Source organism: Lemur catta, chromosome 19 (assembly GCF_020740605.2).
Source record: "Lemur catta isolate mLemCat1 chromosome 19, mLemCat1.pri, whole genome shotgun sequence".
Classification (NCBI taxonomy): domain Eukaryota; kingdom Metazoa; phylum Chordata; class Mammalia; order Primates; family Lemuridae; genus Lemur; species Lemur catta.
Genome location: NC_059146.1, coordinates 20763172 through 20784152, shown reverse-complemented (window position 1 = coordinate 20784152; position 20981 = coordinate 20763172). Strand labels below are relative to the sequence as shown.

The window sequence follows — 20981 nt, the reverse complement described above, 5'->3', positions numbered from 1 at the left end:
GCCTACTGATTCATCCAGGAGTCTGTGAAACCATGCTGGAGCCTTAGACCTAGGAAGGTCATTCTGAGAAGGCATAACTTTACCCAGGTGGCAGACTCACCAATTGCTGTCTCGGCTCCAGAACTGCAAATAGCCCCATCACCCTGTGGACTTTGCAAATCCCATTTGGCTTTAATCTTGCTACCAAAACCACCTCCCTAAGGAGCCCAGAAAGAGTCACGCACACTAGTGCCTCAAAAGACTGACCTCAGTCCCAAGTGTGGACCTTGAAATAAATGACCCCTGCAACTCTGCTCCAGCTCCGCCAGCTGTGGTCCTAGACCAGTCCTGCTCAAAGAAGCACCGAGAGGGAGACATGCCTGACAGAGTCCCAGGGGTAGGCTCCCTGGCCTTGGTCCCATGACAAAGCCTGAAGGAACCTTGAATCTCAGATCCAGCACCTCTTGACTGCATTTCAAGAGCAATTCTGCCTGCTAAGATAAAGTCTGGGAAATTTGATGTCTGGGCCACCAGGACAGAGTTGCAGACCTCAATCTCACAGCATGTCTGAAACAGTCCTGTTTTAGTCCATTTTATGTTGCTATAATAAAACAACACAGATTGGGCAATTTATAATGAACAGAAATTTATTTGGCTTATGGTTCCTGAGGCTGGGAAGTACAAAATCATGGTGTCTGCATTTTGCGAGGACCTTTGTGCTGTGTCATCCCAAGACATGTGCAAGAAAGCAAGAAAGGGCCAAGCTCACTTTTATAACAAATCCACTCTGTAATAACAAAACCTGATAACATCAGTAATCCATTCATGCGAGCCAAGCCCTCATGATCTAATCACCTCTTAAAGGTCCCACCTCTCAACACTGTTTCAATGGCAATTAAATTTCAAAGTGAGTTTTAGAGGGGGAACTCAAAAATAGCAGGCTCTGCTTCTCTACTCCAACACCTCTTGGCTGCAGTCCAGGAGTAGTTCTGCCCATCCAGGGACCTGAGGGAGGCACACCCAACAGTGCCCCTGTAGGCTGACCTGCTGAACTGCATCCCACTGTGGTACTTGAAAAAACTTTATAAATTAGCTCAAGCCACTCTACTGCGGTATGAGAGTATGCCTACCTGCTCAGGAACTTCCTGGGAGTCATGCCTGTTGTTACCCTAGACATAGGTTACAGATCTTGGCCTTGGCTATAGATCTTGCAGCAGCCCTGTGACTTGGTTCTGCAGACTGTGGCAGTACTTCTTGCCCAGGGACTCGGCCAGTGATCAAGTGAAAGCACACCCAGGAACCCAGATGAAGCCAAACCCATCTGTATATCTGTTGCCAGTCTGCCACCTGTGGTCCCAGCACTAGCCCTATGGACCGAGGTCATGGAGACAATCAACATCACTCAAGGACCAGAGAGGGATCTGTATCCTGTAAAGCCCCTGGTTACAGGCCTGTCAACCAGAGACCCCACTGCAGAACCAGGGGTAGTCACATGTCCCAGCTTCAATCCCATTCAACCACAATCCAGGTGAAGTCCCATCAGTTAGGTGATCTAACAGAAGGCATTAATATGTAGAAAGCAGCATGTAAACACTAGAAGAGGCATGTGCTCCCTCAAATGTGCAGACACCAATGTAAGGCTACACAGACAACAAAGAATCAGGCAGCTATGATACCACCAAAGGAAACTAATGAAGCAGCAGTAACACATCCCTAGAAAATGGAGATCTATGAACTGCCTGGGAAAGAATTCAAAATAATCCATTTATAGAAGCTCAACAAGATGCAAGAAAACCCTAGGAAGACAACTAAATGAAATAAAAAAAAAAAACAATTCATGAAAAAAAGAAAAAGAAATTTAGTAAAAAACCCAGGAACCATAAAAAAGAACCAACAGAAATCCTGGAACTGAAGAATACAATGACGAACTCAAAAATCCAACAGAGAACATCGACAGCAAATTTGATCATGCAAAAGAAAGAATTAGCAAACTTGAAGACAGCTCATTTGAAATTAGCCAAGAAGAGGAACGAAAAGAACAAAAAGGAATGAAAGGCCGGGCGTGGTGGCTCACGCCTGTAATTCTAGCACTCTGGGAGGCCGAGGGAGGAGGATCGCTCGAGGTCAGGAGTTCAAGACCAGCCTGAGCAAGAGCAAGACCCCGTCTCTACTAAAAAATAGAAAGAAATTATATGGACAGCTAAAAATATATATAGAAAAAAATTAGCCGGGCATGGTGGCTACTCGGGAGGCTGAGGCAGGATTGCTTGAGCCCAGGAGTTTGAGGTTGCTGTGAGCTGGGTTGACGCCACGGCACTCTAGCCCGGGCAACAGAGCGAGACTCTGTCTCAAATAAAAAAAAATTATTATTAAAAAAAAAAGGAAACAAAATGACTAAACAAAAAAATTGTCAACCAAGAACACTATCCTGGCAAAACTGTCTTTCAGAAATGAAGGTGAGAAAAATATTTCAGGACAAACGAAAGCTGAAGAGGCTGGGCACAGTGGCTTACGCCTGTAATTCTAGCACTCTGGGAGGCCGAGGCAGGAAGATTGTTTGAAGTCAGGGGTTCAAGACCAGCCTGAGCAAGAGCGAGACTCAGTCTGTACTAAAACAAACAAACAGCAACAACAACAACAAAAAACAAAAGCCGAAGGAGTTATCACTACACGATCTGCCTTATAAGAAATGCTAAAGGCATAGTGGCGCATGCCTGTAATCCCAGCTACTCGGGAGGCTGAGGCAGTAGGATCGCTTAAGCCGAGGAGTCTGAGGTTGCTGTGAGCTAGGCTGACGCCACGGCACTCATTCTAGCCTGGGCAACAGAGCGAGACGCTGTCTCAAAAAAAAAAAAAAAATAACTATAGCTAAAAAGTTAATAGACACATAACTTAAAAGATGTAAAATGTGACATCTGTAACATACAATGGGGTAGGAGGGAGTAGTAAAAGTGCAGAGTTTTTGTATAAAAGTTAAGTTTTTATGAGCTTAAATTATAGTATTATAAGATGCTTTATGTAAGTCCATGGCAAACACAGAGAAAAAAACATCTAATAGATACACAAAAGACAAAGTATCAAAGCATACTACCACAAAAGTCAACATATCACAGAGGATGACAGTAAGACTGGAAGAAAAGAATAATGGAAAGACAAAACAGTCAGTAAACAACTAACAAAATGACATTAAGTCCCTACCACTCAATAATTACATTAACTATAAATAGATTATATTCTTCAATCAAAACAAAGTAGAAAAATGGATAACCAACAAGAGCCAAGAATAAGCTACTTACAAAAACTCACTTTAGACCTTGGACACATATAAAAGCAAAGTGAGAGACAGAAAAAGATATTCCATGAAATTGGAAACCAAAAGAGAGAAATGTTTACACCTGTATCAGACACATTAGACTTTAACTCAAAAACTAAAACGAGAAAAAGGTCATTATATAATGGAAAAGGTCAATCAAGATGTCAATTATAGATATGTATACACCCAACACAGGAGCACCTAAACATATAAACCAAATATTAAGAGATTTTTAAGGGAGAGACAGATTTCAATACAATAGAAAGAAACTTCAAACCCTACCTTCTACAAAAGATGATTGTTCAGACAAAATCAATAAGGAAACATTAGACTTGAATTATACTTTAGACCAAATGAATCTAACAGATATATTTTACACTTTCCATCTAATAGCAGCAGAATATACATTTTCCTAAGGTGCTCATGAAACATTCTCCAGGATAGATCATGTATTATGTCATATAATAAATCTTAAGGAATTTAAGAAGACAGAAAGTACATCAAGTATCCTTTCAAATCACAAAAGCATGAACCTGGAAATCAATAACAAGAAGAATTTAGGTAAGTTCACAAATATGTAGAAATTAAACAAGAAGATGCTAAACAACCAATGGGCCAGAGAAGAAGTTAAAATTTATGGGAGGTAGCACAATCACTTCAAAGAGGGATATACATAGCAATAAACACCTATATCGAGAAAAAAGAAATATCTCAATCTTTCACCTCAAGTAACAAGAAAAAGAAGAACAAACTAAGCCCAAAGTTGGTAGAAGAATAAAGATCAGAGCAGTAATATATGAAATAGAGACTGGAAAAACAGTACAAAAAGATCAACAAAACTAAGAGGTTTTTTTTGTTTTGTTTTTTTTTAAAGACAGCGTTTGAGGGGAGGCAAGATGGCAGATAAGAGACACCACCAGCCAGAGTGGCGCTGCAAGAAGGAGAAATTTTAGATGAAAGAGAAAAAAAAACAGACAGACAAAAACTGAACGAGGGTTGGAAGGAAGGGTGTCTGAACCTATAGGAGACTCCACGGGAAGAGGTTGCGGAGCAGAACTGGAAGGAAAAAGGCATTGGTGGCAGGGATTAAGCCCCAAGAGGATTGGAGATCAGGGAGAAGGGTAGGTAGAGCAGTTAAAATTCCTCTCCCTTGCATCTTGGACTGTCGCCTAGCCTCACCCCCTCAACCTGCCCCCACTGAGGTGGAGAGTCAGGACACACCTGGAAGTCCCAGGGCCCCACTCACCCACCACGAGGAGCACTAGAGTGCTTTTCCTGAGGAACTAGAGCTGGTCGCGGGACCCCAAAAAACATTGCCATTTGTTCCTTCCAGAAAGCGCCACCTACTGACAGGGAGGTCAATTTGCGTGCACTTTTACTGCATTTACTGATTCATCATACAGGGTGTGGTTGATTCCCACCCACAAGCACCACCTACTGGCTAAGAGACTGAACTGGGCATGTCATTATCTAAACAAAATAAAATCCAAAGATAAGCAGCAGCAGCTGCTCCAGATGAGAAAGAATCAGCGAAAGAACTCCAGAAGTATGAAGAATCAAAGTGAAAGGATACCTGCAAAAGGGAACAACAGCTTTCTAGCAATGGATACCAACCAAAATCAGAACATTGAAATGACAGATGAAGAATTTTGAACATGGATTGTAAGGAAACTCAATGAAATGCAAAACAAAATGGAAACCCAATACAAGGAAATCACAAAAAGGCAGGAAATGAATGAAAAATTCACTAAAAAATCGAAATATTAAAGAAAAATCAAACAGAACTTCTGGAAATAAAAAATTTATTTGAAGAATTACAAAACACAGTGGAAAGCCTTAATGATAGGTTAGATCAAGCAGAAGAAATAATCTCAGAGACTGAAGACAACACCTTTCTATTAAACAAGTCAGTCACAGAGACAGAGCAGAGAAATAAGAGAAAAGAGCAAAGCCTACAAAAAAATGTGGGATTATGTGAAGAAGCCTAACATAAGAGTGACAAGCATCCCTAAAGGTGAAGAAGAAAATACTCTATAGGGAGAAGTATGAAACACTGAGGAAAGAAATAGCAGAGAATGTAAACAGATGGAAAACCATACCATGCTCATGGATTGGCAGAATCAACATTGTTAAAAATGTCTATATTACCCAAAGTGATCTACAGATTCAGTGCAATCCCTATTAAAAATACCAACGTCATTTTTCACAGATCTAGAAAAAATAATTCTACGCTTTGTATGGAACCAGAGAAGACCCCATACAGCAAAAGCAATCTTAAGCAAAGAAGAAATTAGGAGGCATCAATTTACGAGACTTCAAACTATACTACAAGGCTATAGTAACCAAAAGAGCATGGTATTGGCACAAGAACAGAAACACAGACCAATGGAACAGAACTGAGAACCCAGATATAAAACCATCCTCATCCAGCCATCTGATCTTTGACAAAAGAGACAAAACATACACTGGGGAAAAAAATCCTTATTCAATAAATAGTGCTGGGAAAATTGGATAGCCACATGCAGAAGACTGAAACAGGATCTGCACCTCTCACCTCTCACAAAAATCAATTCACGATGGATAACAGACTTAAACCTAAGGCAGGAAACCTTAAGAATTCTGAAAAAAAATGTTGCAAAAACTCTTAAAGACATTGGCCTAGGCAAAGAATTTATGAAGACAACCCCATAAGCAATCACAGCAACAATAAAAATAAATAAATGGGACCTGATCAAATTAAAAAGTTTCTGCACAGCCAAGGAAACTATCATCAGAGCAAACAGACAACCTATAGAGTTGGAGAAAATATTTGCATGCTACACATCTGACAAAGGGCTGATAACTAGAATCTATATAGAACTCAGGAAAGTCAACAAGAAAAATTGAAACAATGCCACTAAGAAGTAGGCAAAGGACATGAACAGAAACTTTTCAAAAGAAGACAAACTAATGGCCAACAAAGATATTAAAAGATGGTCAACATCTCTAATCATCAGGGAAATGCAAATCAAAACCACAATTGAGATATCACTTATCTCCAATGAGAATGGCCTTTATCAAAAAGTCCCAAAACAATAAATGTTGGTGTGGATGCAGAGAGGTAGGAACACTCATACACTGCTGGTGGGACTGCAAAGTAGTGCAACCTCTGTGGAAAGCAATATGGAGATACCTTAAAGAGATACAAATAGGTCTACCATTTGATCGAACAATCCCATTACTGGGCATCTACCCAAAAGAACAAAAGACATTCTATAAAAAAGACATCTACACTCAAATGTTTATAGCAGCACAATTCACAATTGCAAAGATGTGGAAACAACCCAAGTGCCCATCAATACATGAGTGGATTAATAAAATGTGGTATATGTATACCATGGAGTACTATTCAGCTATAAGAAACAATGGTGATATAGCACCTCTTGTATTTTCCTGGATAGAGCTGGAACCCATTCTACTAAGTGAAGTATCCCAAGAATGGAAAAATAAGCACCACATGTACTCACCATCAAATTGGTTTCACTGATCAACACCTAAGTGCACATACAGGAATAACATTTATCGGGCATCAGGCAGACTGAGGGGGGAGGAGGGGATGGGTATACACATACATAATGAGTGTGATACGCACCATCTGGGGGATGGACACGCTTGAAGCTCTGACTCAGGTGCCGGCAAGGGCAACATATGTAACTTAAACATTTGTACCCCCATAATATGCAGAAATAAATAAATGAACACATAAATAAACAAAATTAAAAAATAAATCAAATAAATCAAATAAAAAATAAAATAAGGTAAATAAAATATAAAATAAAAAATAAAATAAAACAAAACAAAATAAAATAAAATGAAGGGTCTTGCTATATTGCCCAGGTTGGAGTGCAATGGCTATTCACAGCAGTGACCATAGTGCCCCATAGCCTCAAACTTCTGGACTTAAGTGATCCTTCCATCTCAGCCTCCCAAATAGCTGGGACTACTGTTGCGCGCCACCGCCCCAGGCTAAGAGTTAGATTTTTTAAAAAGATAAACAACACTGAGCAACTCTGAGCTTGAGAAACAAAGAAAATAAGAGAGAAGACTCAAATCAATAAAATTCCAAATGAACAAGCAGATATTACAACTGATAACACAGAAATACAAAAGATCATAAGGCAATACTATGAATAATCATATATCCAAAAATTGAATAACCTACTGAAATGTATAAATCCCTAGAAACTAGCCAACCAAGATTGATTCATGAAGAAACAGAAAATCTGACCTCAACAGTAATACGCAAGGAGACTGAATAAGTAATACAGTCTCCCACCAAAGATAAGCCCAGGACCTCATAGCTTTACTAATGACTCAGTGAAACATTCAAAGAAGACCTAATACTAATTCTTCTCAAATTCTTCCAAACAATTGAAGAAGAGGGAATACTTCCAAACTTATTTTTTGAGGCCAGAATTACCTTGATACAAAACTCAAAGACACTACAAAAAAATTATAGACCAATATCCTGGATAGGAATACATGGAAAGATTATCAACAACTTGCATTGTATGGTATTGGCACTCAGCAGTTTATTCATGACACAGTGTTCAAAGGACAGCACCATAGAAATTCAGTATCTGGCACCATTGGTTTTCTTGGCTTTGTACATGTTAAACCTAGTATTTCTATTGATATAGTATTTCTATTTAAAAAAATTATCAACAACTACAGTTGACCCTTCAACAACATGGGTTGGAAGTATGCAAGCCCACCTATATGTAGAGTTTCTTTTGCCTCTGCCACCCCTGTGACAGCAAGACTAACCCTTCCTCTTCTTTCTCCTCCTCAGCCTACTGAACATGAAGAAAATGAGGATGAAGACATGTACGATGATGCACTTACACTTTTTTTTTTTTTTTTGAGATAGAGTCCCACTCCGTTGTCTGGGCTACAGTGCAGTGGGGTCAGCCTAGCTCACTGTAACCTCAAACTCCTGGGCTCAAACAATTCTTCTGCCTCAGCCTCCCAAGTGGCTGGGACTACAGGCATGTGCTACCATGCCCAGCTAATTTTTTCTCTTTTTAGTTGTTTGGCTAATTTCTTTCTGTTTTTAGTAGAGATGGGGTCTCACTCTTGCTCAGGCTGGTCTCGAACTCCTGAGCTCAAGCAATCCTCCCGCCTCTGCCTTCCAGAGTGCTAGGATTACAGGCGTGAGCCACCGCTTCTGGCCCATAATTTCTTAGTAACACTTTCTTTTCTCCATTTTACAAGTTCACACCTGTAATCCCAGCACTTTAGGAGGCCAAGGTGGGAGGACTGCTTGAGGCCAGGAGTTCAAGACCAGCCTGGACAATAGAGGAAGGCCGTGTCTGTACAAAAAATAGAAAAATTAGCTCAGTGTGGTGATGTATGCCTGTAGTCCCAGCTACTCAGGAGGCTGAGGCAGGAGGATCACTTGAGCCCAGGAATTTAAAGTTACTGTGATCATGCCACTACACGCTAGCCTGGGTGACAGAACTACTATATGACCCAGCAATCCTCCACTCTGGGTATATATCCAAAGGAAATGAAATCAGCATCTCATAGAGATACCTGCATTCCTGTGTTCACTGTCAGCATTATTCACAATAGCCAAGATAAGGATTCAACCTACTTATCCATCAGCAGAGAAATGGATGAAATGTGGTATACAATTAAATACTATTCAGCCTTAAAAAAGAAAGAGGATCACTTGAGCCCAGGAGTTTGAGGTTCCAGGGAGCTTTGATGACACGACTGCATTCTAGCCCTACTATCCCAGGCAACTGAGTAAGACCCTCCCTGTCGGGGGGGAGGGGAGGTCATTGCATTTTTCTTTTTTTTCTTTTCGTTTGAGACAAAGTCTTACTCTGTTGCCCAGGAGAGAGTGCCGTGGAGTCAGCCTCGCTCACAGTAACCTCAAATTCCTGGGCTCAAGCAATCCTCTTGTCTCAGCCTCCCAAGTAGTTGGAACTACAGGCATGTGCCACCATGCCCGGCTAATTTTTTGTATCTATTTTTAGTTATCCAGCTAATTTCTTTCTATTTTTAGTAGAGATGGGGTCTTGCTCTTGCTCAGGCTTGTCTCAAACTCCTGAGCTCAAATAATCCACCCGCCTCGGCTTCCCAGAGTGCTAGGATTGCAGGAGTGAGCCACAGCACCCAGCCTGCATTTTTCTTTTTAAAAAAATCTTTTCTTGTTTTTTTCCTTTTAGAAATAGGGTTTTTGAGACAACATGGATGAACCTGGAGGACACTATTAAGTGAAATATGTCAGACACCTGCATGATCTAACTTATTCGTGGAGTACAAAAATGTTGAATTCATAGACACAGAGACATGGTTGCCAGGGGCTGGAAGGCAGGATGGGGAATGAGGAGATAAAAGGGACAAAATTTCAGTTAGAGAAGAGAAAGAAGTTTTGGAGATCTGTTGTACAGTACAGCAACCAAACAGAATGAATAATATTGTATAGTAAACTTTAAAAATGCCAACAGAGTAGATTTAAATGTTCTCATTATATATATAATTATCAGTGAAGTGAGATTTATGTTAATCAGCTTGACTTAATCATATCACATGCATACATATATCAAAACCTCAGTTGTACACCATAAGTATATATAGATTGTCACTATTAATTAAATAAAACTAAAAAATTAAGGTCACGGGAAAAACCTCATAATAATGCAAAAAAATAAATAAAAAGGAGACAAGATTATATGCAACCATATGTGACCCACAAAACATAAAATATTTGCTACCTAGGTTTTTACAGAACACGTCTGCCAACCCCTGCCCTAGAGCCAGAACTCATACTGAACATCAAACCATATGGTTTCTCACAGCTGACACAAAGCAGCAACTGAAAAAAACAGAAGCTGTCAGCTCAAAGAAGTCCTGGATAAAAGAACAAATTTTGATTTACTGATTAATTGAAAAACATCCTTGTCTTTGATGACACAGAAATTTGATGAAACTCCACTTTTAAAGTCTTCACAGGCTGGGCTCAGTGGCTCACGCCTGTAATCCCAGTGCTTTGGGAGGCAGAGGCGGGAGGATCACTTGAGGCCAGGAGTTTGAAACCAGCCTGGGCAATATCATAAGACCCCATCTCTAGAAAAAAAAATTAAAAAAAAGCCTCACAAAGCTGACATGTTTGTCATGTACTGACTAAACCATCAAACCTTCTCCTCTTTTGCTGTGTTTTGAAAACCCGTCCCATTGGAAAAGACCAAAGATATCTGGTGTTTGATTCCATCTAAAAACTAAACACCTCCTTATGTAACCACACTGTAAAATAAAGTGCTAACCTCTAGAAGGTATTTTTATATACCATCAGATTCTTAGAACACCAGAGCACGTAGGAGGACTTGAACAATTTGATAAGGATGTATGTGAACACTCAAAGGAGAGGGTTGGTCAATAGGAGTACACAGAAGGATACTCTTGTCACACCTCTTAGGGAGGAATTACCGGGATAAATTGCTATTAGGGAGGACATTTAGGGCCATAAAAAGCAATGAGTCCTAAACCATATAAACACAAATTTAATGAACATTTAATAAAGCTGATTTTAAGATATGTAACAATTCTTATTCCTCCTCAGGATGCTTCTTCTAAAGGACAGTTGACCTAGAAGAAGAGTATAAGAATGTGCACCAGGGTCTTCCTGGAGTACAGACTACATTAGAAAATATCTTCCAGGGCACACCTGCCCTCAGGCCACAGCTAAAACCAGTCAGAAATAAGAGGGCACTGGCATTCAAGAATTTGAGAGATCTTCGGGACTAAGCTGTATGTATTTAGCCGGGGTTCTAGAACATGGAGCTGCCCCCTCCCCTCATGTACCAAGCGAGGTACTTTTCCCCTCCCAAATAGGAATCTCATTCATGAGGCTTTCTGCTCCTGTCATACAGGAGTCTGCATGGAAAACACTTCTGGCTCTAAAGTTATCTCATGGCTATGTCTGTGCCCTTTTTGTTGATGACATTCATGACAAGGTCCTGGCTTTCATATCCCATTGGGGCCACTGCTCCCATGCAGCTACCACATGGTTGGAAGATGAAGGCAGAGGAAGCAGAAGGGACACTGGAAATACAGATTACATTGTCATACATAGCCACGCCCACTCAGTAGCTGTGCCCCTAATCACCCAAACACCATCCTAAACCATTCACTGACTCCCAATCCCAGGCCCTGTCACACCCACTGACAGGCAGGCCAGAGAGTCCCTGACCATCCCTGTCAATCTGACAGAAGTGCAAAGATACATCCTGGCTGTGCCACCTCCATCCATCCTGTAGGCATGCATCTCATAGAACAGCAGTGTCACCACCTAAAATGATCACACACTCAGCCCCTCTGCCAGCAAAGACACTTGAAAACACTTGTGTCACAGCTCTAAAGAAAAACATGGCCCTGTCACTTGTCCCCTCCACACTCCTAAGCAAGTGCATCGCATAATTGAATGCCCTGTCCCTGTGTCACTCCACAGAGCCCACACATACTTATCTCACCCTGTGAAGAGTCGGGGAGATATAGCCAGCTGTGTCATTGGTATAGACCTTCAGCCAGAACCATCCCCATTACCCCCAATGACACTCACACACAGGTGTCGCAGTTACTGTGACAAAGCTTGGAAGCATCACCCCACACACATACTCACACACAAGTGTTTCACAGACCAGGGGACAGGGCTCATCCCTGTCATGCAGTCCCTCTTATCCACAGACTCACTGACACATAAACATATACAAATCCTCCCACGACTGGAAGCCACAGGTCAAGGCTCTATTTCAAGGGGGTGGCTCCCTCATTGCCATCCCCATCACACCCCTGAGTTCTGGGTTCCTTCTTGGAAGCAAACAATCCCCCGCTCAGGCCCAGCCACCACTGGGATGTCGGGAGGGGGTGCAAGGGTTGAGGAGGACCCCGGATGGTGTTCCAGGAAAGTAGAGCCTGAAAGTCCCCGCGTGTCCCAGCATGCAATTCAGCACCCTCTCATGGGGCCAGGCCTTGGAGACCTCTGGGAAAGGGAGTCCAGAACATTCTCCTGATAGGAGCCTGAGAGTGGACCTGAAAGGGCCGTCAGAGTGGACAGTGTGACATTGAGCACATCCTGCTCCCTGGAGACAGCCCTTCCTATGTGATGAGAGGCTGCGTCATCCCAACTCAGACCTCATGTGGCCTCTGGATCGGGGGTGATCTGGTCAAGACGTGGCTGTCCCCAGGATGATGTCCCTTTCCTAGCACCTCTCGGGCAAGGCAGCTGGGATTCTCCACAGGCCTTGCTTACAGGCTGCATTGAGCTTCTTGGATTCAGTTTCGCTTCCTTGTTGGATTATAAACAATATACAGGTAGCAGCTATCCCTTTCATTCTAAGTACTAGTATCATAGGGTCTGGCACAGTGCAGATACTTAAAAATTATACTACAATATCACAACCAGGACACGGACATAGATTGCACCAACTGATGTTATCCACAATTTCCAGAGAATAATGTTTAAAAATGAAAAAATAGAAACAGAAATATCTCACAGTAGAGGATAGTTAAATACATTATGGTCTGCTATATAATGACATGGAATGCTAACAGTGATACTGATTCTTTTTTTTTTTTTTTTTTGAGACAGGGTCTTGCTCTGTCTCCCATGCTAGAGTACAGTGGCATCATCATAACTCACACTCCTGGACTCGAGTGCTTCTCCTGCCTCAGCTTCCTGAGTAGCTGGGACTACAGGCACGTTTCACCAAGCCCAGCTAATTTTTCTATTTTTTGTAGAGATGGAGTTTTGCTCTTGCTCAGGCTGGTCTCCCAACTCCTGACCTCAAGTGATCCTCCCGCCTTGGCCTTCCAGAGTGCTAAGATTACAGGTGTGAGCCACCACATCTGGCCATGACACTTATTTTTTTTTTTTGAGACAGGGTCTCACTCTGTTGTCCAGGCAGGAGTGCAGCGGCATCATCATAGCTCAGTGCAACCTCAGCTTTCTGGCCTCCCGTCTTGGCCTCCCAGAGTCCAAGGATTACAGGCGTGAGCCACCACGCCCGGCCAACAATTGTTTAATATAAGCTACCTATTATTGAAGATAAACCCAAGTCTGTCAATTGATTTTTTTCTTGTGGTAAAACATGATCCTCCCACCTCCTTCTCCCAAAGTGCTAAGATTATAAGCATGAGCTACCACACCCGACTGATTCTTATTAATTGAGAAAAAATTTATGATGCACAACCAATGTAGAAGGTAGATTAAAACGGTATATATAATCTGAGCAGAGACATTCTGGTAAAATTAAGAACACAGATTATTCTGTGGTCTGACTTTCAAGGTGTAACTCTGCACCCTCACAGTTACTAACCTCACAGTGTCTGTTTTCTCACTGGGAGAAACAGAATAAAAGTACTATAGAGTACAACTGTTTCAACTAGCAAGTGAGACAATCTATGTAAAACATGAAATAATATGTAACAATTGTTTTTTTTTTTTGAGACAGAGTCTCACTCTGTTGCCCGGGCTAGAGTGAGTGCCATGGTGTCAGCCTAGCTCACAGCAACCTCAAACTCCTGGGCTTAAGTGATCCTACTGCCTCAGCCTCCCGAGTAGCTGGGACTACAGGCATGCGCCACCATGCCTGGCTAATTTTTTCTATATATATTTTTAGTTGGCCAGATAATTTCTTTCTATTTTTAGTAGAGACGAGGTCTTGCTCTTGCTCAGGCTGGTCTCGAACTCCTGACCTCGAGCGATCCACCCACCTTGGCCTCCCAGAGTCCAAGGATTACAGGCGTGAGCCACCGCGCCCAGCCAACAATTGTTTAATATAAGCTGCCTATTATTGAAGATAAACCCAAGTCTGTCAATTGATTTTTTTCCTTGTGGTGAAACATGTTCCGGGCATGGTGGCTCATGCCTGTAATCCTAGCACTCTGGGAGGCCAAGACAGGAGGATCACTCGAGGTCAGGAGTTCAAGGCCAGTCTGAGCAAGAGTGAGACCCCGTCTCTACTAAAAATAGAAAGAAATTATCTGGACAACTAAAAAAATATATATAGAAAAAAATTAGCCGGGCATGGTGGTGCATGCCTGTAGTCCCAGCTACTCGGGAGGCTGAGGCAGAAGGATTGCTTGAGCCCAGGAGTTTGAGGTCACTGTGAGCTAGGCTGATGCCACAGCACTCTAGCCCGGGCAACAGAGCGAGACTCTGTCTAAACAAAAACAAAAACAAACAAACAAAACCAAAAACAAACCATGTGCTTCTTTTTAAAACTATTATTATTCTTTTAGAGACAGGGTCTTGCAATGTTGCACAGGCTGGTCTGGAACTCCAGGGCTCAAGTGATTCTTCTGATTCAGCTTTCCAAGTAGCTGGGATTACCGAAATGAGCCAATGTGCCCAGCTTCTAACTTCTTTTTTTTCTTGACACGGGCTCTCACTTTGTCATCCAGGCTGGAGCGCAGTGGCACAATCAAGCTCACTGCAACCTTGATCTCCTGGGCCCAAGTGATCCTCCTACCTCAGCCTCCCGAGTAGCTAGGACTACAGGAACTAGCCACCACACTCGGCTAATTTTATTTTTATTTTTTATATAGATTGGGATCTCACTAGGTTGCTCAGGCTGGTCTAGACCTCATGTCCTTAAACAATTCTCCCAAAGCGCTGGGATTATAGGCATGAGCTACTGCACCCAGTCTAATTTTTTATTTTGTTACTTATTTATTGATTACCATATGTGCTTCTTGAACCTGCTATCCGTATAATCACTACTAATCAAAACAACTCTCAGAACCGGACATAAAGAATAAAATTTTTTGTTTAACCACATTAGCAAAAAAGATGCTAAGATACATAAGGAGGAAATGTTCCCTCTCCACCAGCAATTAGAGAAACAGAGACATGGTTGAACATAAGAAATCAAACAACCAATCTAACTGGAGAAAACGTCAATTTGAGAATATTAGCAAGAGTCTGAGTCATGTGTTCTATGTGAAATGGGAGATATTTGTGAACATTTTAAACTATTGCCATCTTATTCTTTTTCTTGTATCTTGGAAATGTTACTTATATAGGCCATGTGTGTTACTTGTATATATAACCTTGCTAATGTTATTTGAAAAATCCGTACTTGTAAGGCACCCAGTGATTACTGCCACGTCCTGTGAAACAAACATTAAAATCCTAGTATCTCTAATTCTAAAAGGCTGTCTTTCTTGATAATTTGTTGGCATGGATTGGATTCAATTGTGGTATCTTTAATCCTATAAGGTAGAAATATTTGAGAGATATTGCAAAGCAAGACAAAGATCACTGGCATGCCCTTCCCCTCCCAACATGCACACAGGTATAATGTGACCCATGGCTGGGTTGGATTCCTTTAATAAACTAAGATTTGGAGAATCTTTGGCTTTTTTACATGATAATTTGCAAGACTCAATGCTCCAGAAACAAAACACACACACGCTTAGAGGCAAAGAGGAGGACTAGAAACATACATACCAAAACGTTAACAGTAATTATCTCTGGATGGTACAATTATGGGTAATTTAGAGGTTCTTCTCTAAGAGCTCTTTAGGGACTGATTGCCCCCCTACCCCCACGCAGGGCTACATTAATCCTATTATAAGAAATAGAACAAGAGAGCCCAAAATTAAATAACTAACGAACAAAAAAGGACCATAGTTATGGGGGAGGAGGTATATGGTTGTCATTCAGGAAACTCTGAATGGATAGGCCTGTGGTAGGCAAAATCACTGCCTCTCAAATACGGCCATATGGTAATTCTGGCACCCGTGAATATGCTACCTACATGGCAAAGGGGAATTAAGGTTGCAGGTGGACTCAAAATTACTAATCAGTTGACTTTAACATAGGGAAGATTATCCTGAATTATCCCAATGGGCCCAATGTAATTATCAGGGTCCTTAAAATTAGAAGAAGAGGGTCAGAAGACAAGAAAGGTTTGAAGACAGAAGCTAGGTTAGAGTGACGCAACACAAAAGCACTTGTCTTTGCTGGCTTTGATGATGGACAAAGGTGCGTGGGCAGCATCTAGGAACTGTGAAAGGCAAGGAAATAGGATGTTTCTGGGACTCCCCAAGCAGGAACACCTTCTAGAGCCCTACCAGCACCTTGGTTTTAGACCAGAGAGATGCACTTCAGACTTCTGACCTCTAAGACTATAAGATAATACATTTGTGTTCTGTCAAACCAATAAATCTGTGGTGATTTGTTACAGTTTCAAATGGAAACGGACACAAGGCCTAATAGTGAAAAAAACTGAAGAAGTATCACCTTCCTGCTCTGGAACATCCTTTCACTGTGTCTTAGTAATATAATCCAACCCTGTGATATTATAACGCATATATGATATATATGATATGTATATATTTATGCATTTTAAAATATATTTTATGGGCTTACAAATATATATTTTTTACATATTTATGAGTTTTCAACCATGGTTCCTGATTCATAACTCCTATAGTCCTTGTTATAGTCTTTTGCTACAATGTTGGGGCACTTTAGGCCTCACAAGCAGGCTCCAAGAAAAAGAATTTCTTCTGACATTCTCCTCTCCTTTTACCTGATTTTAATCTGATTGTGGGTCGTAAGAGCCTCATTCCAAAGAGAGTCCTGTCCTGGACCCTGAAGGAAGGAATGCTGCACAGAGAGGACAAAAGTAATCTGAACAGACAAGCCAGGATGGGGGTTTCCCCACTCCTTCTATTAATATTAGATTACATCCTTTTTGTCCAATCACATTTCAACACAGTTGTCCATGCTTCAGTCATGCCTATCTAATGAAGGTACCTTAGCAGGCCCCAAAAGACAGAGTTTGGGGAACTTCTGGATAGCTGAACACATGGAGGCTGACAGGAAAGTGAACAAGAACTCATCCATGTGCCAGGAAGGTGGTGCACCGCAACTCCACAGAGACAGAAGCTCCTGTGCTCAGGCCCCTTCCAGACCTTGCCCTATGTATCTCTTCATTTAGTTGTTTATTTGTGTCCTTCAGGACTATGGTCCCCAACCCCTGGGCTGCGGCCTCCTACCAGTCAGTGGCCTGTTAGGAAACAAGCCACACATCATACCCTGAGCTCCACAACCTCCACCATGACACCTCCCCCTGCGCCCCCACCCCCGCCCCTGGTCCATGGAAAAATTGCCTTCCATGAAATGGGTTCCTGGTACCAAAAGGGTTTGGGACTGCTGCTTTAGAATACCCTTTGTAATAAACCAGTAAATATAAGTGTTTCCCTGAGTTCTGTGAGCTGCTCTTACAAATTAATTGAACAAAAAGAGGGGGTTGGGAGCCCAAACTTGAATCCAGTAAGGCCTGGACTTGCTACTGGTGAGAAGGAGAGGGTGGTATTATGGGACTGAGCCCTCAGCCTATGGTTTCTGAGGATTTCTTTAGGTAGTCAATGTCAGAGTTACTGGATACTCAGCTGGTGTCCACCGCAGAAGAGATTTCTTGGCTGGTGTGTGCAGAGAAACCCCCACACATTTGGACACAGAAGTCTTCTGTATTGTTTATTGTTGTGGTGTGAGAGCAAAGGAAAAAAGCAGTTTGAGTTGGTTTCTTCATATATACACTCTAAACACAATAACATAGCTAAACTGCATCTGTAGACTTAAAATACACTGAGTGTTTGCCCCACAAAAATTCTTATATTGAAATCTTACACCCAGCCTGGGTGCAGTGGCTCATGCCTGTAACCCTAGCACTCTGCGAGGCCCAGGTGGGAGGATGGCTTGAGGTCAGGAGTTCGAGACCAGCCTCAGCAAGAGTGAGACCCTGTCTCTATTAAAACTAGAAAAAATTAGCTGGGCGTGGTGGCAAGCATCTAGAGTCCCAGCTACTTGCGAGGCTGATGCAGGAGGATCCCTTGAGCCCAGGAGCCTGAGGTTGCTGTGAGCTAGGCTGACACCACAGCACTCTAGCCTAGGCAACAGAGCGAGATTCTGTCTCAAAAAAAAGAAAAAAAAAAAATCTTATACCCAATGTGATGGAATTAGGAGGTGGCACTTTTGGGAGGTGTTTAGGTCATGAGGGCAGAGAACTCCATGAATGGAATTAGTGCCCTAAAGATGATCCCAGAGAGCTCTCAGCTCCCTTTCCACCATGTGACGACAGAGCAAGCTCCTGGCAGTGGGCAACCTGGAGGAGGGTCCTCCCCAGAACCTGACCATGCTGGCACCCTGATCTTTGACTTCCATCCTTGAAAACGGTGAGAAATAAATGTTTGTTTCAGTCACCCAGTGGATGGTATTTTGTTATAGCAGTGCAAAATGACTAAGAATAAATTAATGAATATGCATAGACAAGGGAAGAGTTTGGTACAGAGAATGTGCTCAATAAACATAGCCATGCTTCTCCCTTCTTTCATTGGATAATCAATGAAATTGTCACGTTGGATAGGACATTTACAAAGTCTCTTCTTAAATGAGGTTTCTAGGTAATTAAAACACTTTCCACGGATGCTGTTAATAACTATTAGTAGAGCTTAATATTATGTCACATGCATTTTCATTTTTTATGACTCTCTCTAAACCTACTTCTTTGTACCTACGTGTTATTTCATAAAATGAATGTGGTACGATTACTTAAACATTTCCATCATCCTGAACGCTAAATGTGCTTCAGGTAACATAACCTTTGATTAATGCCTTGCAATTATGGAGTATCTCCTCGCTACAAATTAAAAAAACAAAAAAGCACAAAAACACACACTGCATATAAAGTAAGTGTGTATCCAATTTCCTTTGGAAAGTAATAAATGGAGTTAAAGGAAGGACCTCAGGTGAAAGATTCCTGTTCTAGACCATTTGAGGCTCTGGTACACTTTGTGAACTTGCAAATAACCATCACAACGACCTTCATGTGTATGTGGTTCCTGATGTATACACATCCAGACTTACCACATAACAACCACAGCTAGTATTTACTGAGCACTGATGCTACAGGGGACCGTTCTATAAGGGTTTTCCATTTATTAATGCATTTCACTCTCATCTGAACGCCATCTTCAGAGAGTGCAATAAGCTAGGCAAAAGCAGAGACACGCATGAAATCCTAGTAATCTACATCTTGAGTCTGGGTTAAGTCCTATAGACACAAATCACATAACAGAAAAACTCACCTGAACCTTTATTTTAAGACGTATAGCAATTCTGCCCCTGCAGAGATGCCTATTCTGAAGAATGCTGACCTAAGGGAAAGAGGAAGATAAAAAATGATGCATTAGGGCCTTCTGGAGTGCAGGCGTATTAGAAAACATCCTCTAGGGCACTCTGGCCCTTAGGCCATATCTAAAACCAATCAGAAATAAGACGGCCCCAAGATCGGAGTTTCTGGGAGATTCCTGAAGACTAAGCTCTGAAACTGAGGTTGTGAAATGCGCAGCGGCCCCTTCTTCCCACCTCCCCCACCCCAGGGGCCTCTCTCTCTACAAAAGGAATTCTACCAGAGGCCACTTCCTCCTGTCACTCAGGTGGCCCACATGGACCGCCCTTCTGGCTGTAAAACGGTCCCCTCGTGACTATGTCTTTTGCTTTCTTACTGATCATTTTCACCACCGGATTCAGGCTCTTACGTCCCTTGGCGGCCACTTGTCGCAGGCAGGTACCGCTCAGTTACGAGGCGAAGGCAGAACACAGCAGAGACATTCGAGCTACAGGTTGTACCTCCACAGACAACCGAGCTCACGCAAAAGGCCGTCCGCCGAATTACTGTCACCCAAGCACAAACCTGCCCCGCACAGCCTCACGAAAACACGAAAACACAGTGTCACGAAACACACGTCTGTCCCGTCAACCGCACATAAGTGAGGCAGAAACAGCAGAGACATTCGAGCTACAGGTTGTACCTCCACAGACGACCGAGCTCACGCAAAAGGCCGTCCGCCGAATTACTGTCACCCAAGCACAAACCTGCCCCCCACAGCCTCACGAAAACACACAGTGTCACGAAACACACGTCTGTCCCGTCAACCGCACATACGTGAAAAGACACATACGTTTGTCAGCCACGGAGACAATCCTGGATGTGCCGCCTCCGCAAAGCCCGCGAAAACGTACCTCCCGGAGCAGAGTCCGGGGACAGCGCCGGCGGCTTCCCGCCTCACAGATGCTCCCACGCTCCGGGCCCCACCAGCCCCAAAGCCTCTAGGACACCCCTGCGTTACAGTTACGGAGCCAGGGCCCGGCTGCGCCGGCCCCACACACTCTCTCAAGCAAATGCGTCACACAGCCACACGTCCTGTGCCCGGTGCCTCAGAGCCCATACGCACGTATATCTCACTGCACGGAGTGGCCGGGAGACAGCAGCTGCGTCACCAGTGCAGATGCTCCCCGAGCACGGTTCCCAAGGCCCCCAATGACGCTCACATGCACACGCACACCTGTGTCACAATTACGAGGACAGAGCCAGCCTCGTCAAGCCCGCACATTCCCATCAAGTGCGTCACACACGCTGGGTCCCCGTCAGCTCGACCGACAGGAACGCGCATGCGCACACATCTCAGTCGCGGGGTCCGGCCTCCACCTCCCAAGCAGCCGGAGCGCGCGCTCACGCAGACAGACAGTACGGCGGCGACACAGATGCGCGCTCGCGCACAGATGCGGCCATACGCACGCGCATTCGCACCCACACACATTAGCAAGTGCATGTTCCTGCCTGCGCCC

The 20981-nt window shown here is 42.9% G+C and overlaps 1 protein-coding gene and 1 non-coding gene across 6 annotated transcripts in view; one reads left to right on the top strand and one right to left on the bottom strand.

The window, feature by feature from the left end:
• Positions 1-20981, bottom strand: part of ZNF331 (zinc finger protein 331) — a 43956-nt gene that overhangs the window by 22735 nt on the left and 240 nt on the right. The window contains exons 1-2 of one of the 5 annotated variants that reach the window (XM_045532687.1): positions 20588-20886; positions 19439-19507 (exon numbers count right to left, since the gene is read on the bottom strand). The gene's annotated coding sequence lies outside the window, so the exon portion shown is untranslated. The other 4 variants (XM_045532685.1, XM_045532689.1, XM_045532693.1 and 1 more) reach the window with 4 other exon arrangements.
• LOC123624899 lies at positions 7835-7973 on the top strand. The gene has a single exon (XR_006730262.1). It is a non-coding gene; the product is annotated as a small nucleolar RNA SNORA8 (small nucleolar RNA).